The 4,940-nt window shown below is 43.7% G+C and overlaps 1 non-coding gene across 1 annotated transcript; it reads right to left on the bottom strand.

Moving 5' to 3' along the window:
* Positions 1-1,438: 1,438 nt before the first annotated feature.
* Positions 1,439-1,541, bottom strand: LOC123807843. The gene has a single exon (XR_006783718.1). It is a non-coding gene; the product is annotated as a U6 spliceosomal RNA (small nuclear RNA).
* Between the last annotated feature and the right edge of the window lie 3,399 nt (positions 1,542-4,940).

The raw sequence follows: 4,940 nt of genomic DNA, 5'->3' as shown, positions 1-4,940 counted from the left end.
TCTGCTAAGTGCTTTAAATGGCTTATCTTAACTAAAACCTCACTAAAACCTTAGGATTAGTATGCTATTATTGACCTCATTTGCCAATGAGGAAATTTAGCCTCCTCAAAGGACTAAATAATTTGCCCAAGGTTATATGGTGAGTAATAGAGACTGGATTCAAATACAAGCAGTCTGACTTTGATAGCTACTTGGGCCCTTTAAGAAATTACAAGTTTAGCCCTGGCTGGTGTGGCTCAGTAGTTTGAGCACTGGCCTGTGAACCGAAGGGTCACTGGTTCGATTCCCAGTCAGGGCACATACCTGGCTTGCAGGCCATGTCCCCGGCTGGGGGCATGGAAGAGGCAACTACCCATTGATGTTTCTCTCCCTTTCTATCTCTCTCCCTAAAAAATAAATAAATTAAATCTTTAAAAAAATAAAATAAAAGGTATTTTAATATATTTTAAAAGTATTTTGATAATATATATATTCCATAATTTATCAGATAATAACTTCATTGAATAACACTAATTGAACCATCAAGTAAAGAAATTAAAGTAAATTTACAAGGAAACGATCTTATCCTTTAGGAAGAAGGTTTTAATCTAAATAGAAGTATAATGAGAATAACAGGTATATATGTATACTTATTTATTTATTTGTTCTTTTTTATTGTTGTTTTATTAGAGTTGCCTCAGTTTTTCTCCCTTTGCCCTCCTCTGCCCAGCCCATGCACCACTCCCAGTCAATCCTCACACCGTTGTCCATGTCCATGGGTCATTCACACATGTTCTTTAACTAGGCTCTTCGCCTTCTTTCCACCCTATCCCTCTGGCCCCTCCCCTCTGGCTGCTGTCAGTCTGCTCATGTGTCCATGTCTCTGGTTTTAATTTGCCCATTAGCTTGTTTTGTTCATTAGATTCCTCTTATAAGTGAGATCACATGGTGTTTGTCCTCCACTGACTGGCTTATTTCACTTAGCATAGTATTCTTCGGTTCCACCCACGCTGTCGCAAAGGGTAGGAGCTCCTTCTTTCTTTCCACTGCGTAGTATTCCATTGCGCAAATAAACCAGTATTTTGACTGAAGGGCACTTAGGCACTTATTTGTTAATTTATTAATAATGGCCATTCTGACAAGTGTGAGGTGATATCTTATTGTGGTTTATTTATTTATTTATTTATTTAAATTTTTGTTTATTGAAGGGACAGAGAAAGAGAGGGAGAGAAACATGGATGTATGTCAGAGATGCATCAATCGGTTGCCTCTTGCATGTCCCAACTGGGGACCTGGCCTACAACTCAGGCTTGTACCCTGACTGAGAATCAAAAGCCAGCAACCTTTCAGTTTGCAGGAGAGCGCTCAATGCTCTGAGCCACACCAGCCAAGGCAACCCATTGTGATTTTAATTTGCATCTCTCTGATGGTTGGTGATGATGAGTATCTTTTCATATGCAAAGATATGGACCACTTCATTAATTTGCATGTTGTCCTTGCTCAGGGGCCATGCTAATCTGCCCTGCATTGTTCCAGTTTTAGAAGTGAGCACTATATGTATATTTATTAAGGTTCAAATCAAATCACTCAGCACCTACGGACTTACCTGTGGTCCATTGATTAGATGCAAAATGTGGTCTTTTATCAATTTTGTTTGCAGAAAATACCACTGTTTATGAAGTAAGCATTAGCAGAGTAATTTGACAAGAAAGGCTGTTGTCTTCCTTCATTCTAATTCTTTATAATTTAAGACAAACTAAAGCCTTCCTAATTAACCACTCTTTATAAAACCATTCCAAAAATGCATTTCATTAATCAGAAGTCTGCCTCTTTCTAAGAGAAATTTGAAGTGGGTTAAGATAAAGAATGATCCCTGGCTGGCGTAGCTCAGTGGGTTGAGTGCGGGCTGCGAACCAAAGTGTCACAGGTTCGATTCCCAGTCAGGGTACATGCCTGGGTTGCAGGCCATGATCCCCAGCAACCGCACATTGATGTTTCTCTCTCTCTCTCTCTGTCTCCCTCCCTTCCCTCTGTAAAAATAAATAAATAAAATCTTTTTTAAAAAAGATAAAGAATGTGTATGCATCGACTAATAAAGCAGAAGTGAACACTGCAAGCAGGAAAAGGAGCAGAAGCAGATGTGCTAACCCTGAGAACAAGCTAACCACCGTGCTGAGCACCCAGTGTGGCTTCCAGAGCAGGTCTACAAAGCAATTAATAGAAACCCTGGAACACACACGGTCAGCCTACTTCCATGGTGGCTGATATTATTATAATTCATAGCCACGATTACATGTCTCGTCTCACACACCCATGTTACGTTCCCATATGAAGTTGCCGCTACTTCCGCTTTCAGACTTTTAAAGTGATTTTGGAACCAGAAGCCATCGGATGGGACTCTTCCGGTACAGTCCAGCACCGAGCTCTGCCGGGCCAGGTGGGAGCTCCCTCAGGATCATCTGAGCCTTGTGTTTCAGGAGATAAAAAAGAATGATTAAACTGACAAAGTGCTTTCGCCATATGTTTAGCTCTTTCATCTCTGACTGCAAAATGTGAAGGCAATAAAGTCCCCCATATTTTGGTCTGAAACACATCTCCATGACTCTTGGTGGCCATGACAAATAAGAAAAAAGGGGTCAGTTAACATTGTTCTCATCACAAATAATGGAACATTTTGACTAGAAGACTCAAAAGTGTTTCCAGTGCAGGTCAGAGAGCCTGGAGAATCCAACCAAACAGGGTTTTCCTCTTATCCCTCATCTGGATCCGAGATGGATGCATGTCCTCAGGAAACAACTTGCGGAGCCTAAGACCCTGGGCAGACCCTGAGAGTCTCCGAGAAATGCCACAAGGGTGGGGGTCTGCAGTGGGAGTCCCCCGGCTTAGAGCAGACCGGGCTTGGCACTGACGGCACAACTGCAGACCTTAGAAAAACTAGCAGATTCCCTCTGGGTGTGAAGGCCTACTCCCTCTTTATACGCCCCCCTTAAGCTCTTCATTTTCGCCTTTTGCAGAACATGCCATGCAGTTCTGTTTTCATATTCACTTGGGATGACACCAGAAGGCAATTGATAAAGTCATTACCTCCCCTCAGGTATCCTAGCACAGTGCATGGCAGGCACTCCATCAGTACACAAATGACAACCAAAAAGACCTAAAACAAGAATGACCCTGATGCTTTGAGTTCAGTTCAGAAGAAAAACAATGTTTAAGAGGGGCATGAGTATCAAAATTCTTAAAATGAGATGCCACAGATTTCCCCACACGCAGCCTCCTCCTCCCGACCGAACCCGCTGAATGTCCCCTCGGTCTCTGTGATTACCCAGCTCTCCTCTTCAGAAGCTACCGCCAGCTACTGTTACTGCGCAATTCTGTCTTAAAGGGACCAAGGAGATTTGGGGTGAGGGGAGAAACAGCAGTTGGAATATATTCTTTTATCAGTTGATAACAAGGGAAAGGAGGGAAGGTAGACATGATCAATTCCCATCATTAATCAAATAGAAAATACTAATTTTCTAAACAGAAAATATGTGGGTTAAATGCCTCTTTACTTTTGCTTGAAAATCTACATTTGTCGCAATCCACCAAGATGAATGTGATTTTATTAGATTTATCTCAGGCTAATCACTAAGTTATCATGCTTCATTCCTTGTTAACCACCTCTAAAATCTACCTCCCGTCCATTGGAATTGTTCTTTAACAAAGGAATAGCATTATTACTACTCTCTGTATCTTCACACTGTGGTCCTGAAAAGCAGAAGAAGAGAAGGGTTTGACCCGAGGAGCCTTGACATGGTTGTTAAATTCTCCAACCCTCTCCCCTCACACTCTCTTTTTAAAACTTCAGATGGTGATAAAACTTCATACAGGTATTAAAAAGTCTATTTGTTCTCACGCAGGAAAGAATTTTAGTAGACATGATTCTCCTTGTTATGTGAACATAAGGACACAAACTTTTTATGGCACTATTACATGTCGTTGCTTATTTCTTTGGTTACGTAAAATTTCCAGCTGACACATGGTAGTTGTTAGAGGTGCTTCGCCATGAAGACAGCAGCTGGCCTGCCAGGATTAGAACATGCCATGCAGTTGTGCTAGTGAGCGAGTGCTTTTCCCCCTAACTGCTGAGTGTCGTGACCTTCATCAATCAGCCCAACACCCAATCTCTCAGCCATACAAGCAACAGATTCTTAAGAAGCTTTTTTCTTATTTTCCTCCTGGAATGTTCCTACACGAGATCAAAGCCATGTGCAGAAATATCTCTGCATGATATCAACACTGATATTTTTTTTCTCAGTGCAAAACAAGAAAGAACAGCGTTGGCCCAGTGCTCCGGAAGATCTTATCCCAGAGATGAGTGAATGGAGCTTGTATGACCCTTCTTGCTTTACCTCTGATCCTGGCGGCCTGAGCCCCAAAAGGTCAAGGCGGTGGCCTTCCTTCGAGCCATGAATTATGAGCCAAGAGCAATGTAAGCTGGGCCTGGGTTGAGAGAAGTTAGTACCAGGGGCACAACGGTCCGGCTGTGACTGCCTCGCCGGCAGAGTACCCAGCCTGCTTAGGCTGACACGCCTCCTCCCTGCCCTGCCCAGTCAGTCCCTCTTGTCCCATGGTGCCTGCTTTCCCCACAGCCTTACTGGCTTTACTTGCCTCTTAACCAGCCTGGACCATCCTATGGCAGGTTCCCAGCCTCTGCTCTGTCCCTGTCCTCTTCTGGCCTCCAATTCCGCTGCTACTCCTCCTCAGCTGCTCCCTCAATGTTCCCTAGGTTCCTGTCCTGGGCCCTCCTTGACCAATTTCACCTACACCCCAAGCTTCAACTGCCTCCAGTGGAAGTCCTTCTGGCGTGACATTCAGCGTGTGCTTGCATCCAACAGCTCTCCCAGAAAATGCCTCAGGGGCGGGGGGCTGCAGGAGGCTGCAGAGAGCGTCCCACTGCGCATAGCAGACAGGGCGTGGCA

The sequence above is a fragment of the Phyllostomus hastatus genome, unplaced genomic scaffold (genome assembly GCF_019186645.2).
Source record: "Phyllostomus hastatus isolate PE091 unplaced genomic scaffold, TTU_PhHast_1.1 phas_scaffold_46, whole genome shotgun sequence".
Classification (NCBI taxonomy): Eukaryota; Metazoa; Chordata; class Mammalia; order Chiroptera; family Phyllostomidae; genus Phyllostomus; species Phyllostomus hastatus.
The sequence above is the reverse complement of the archived record's forward strand: the minus strand, read 5'-3'. Positions and strand labels throughout refer to the sequence as shown.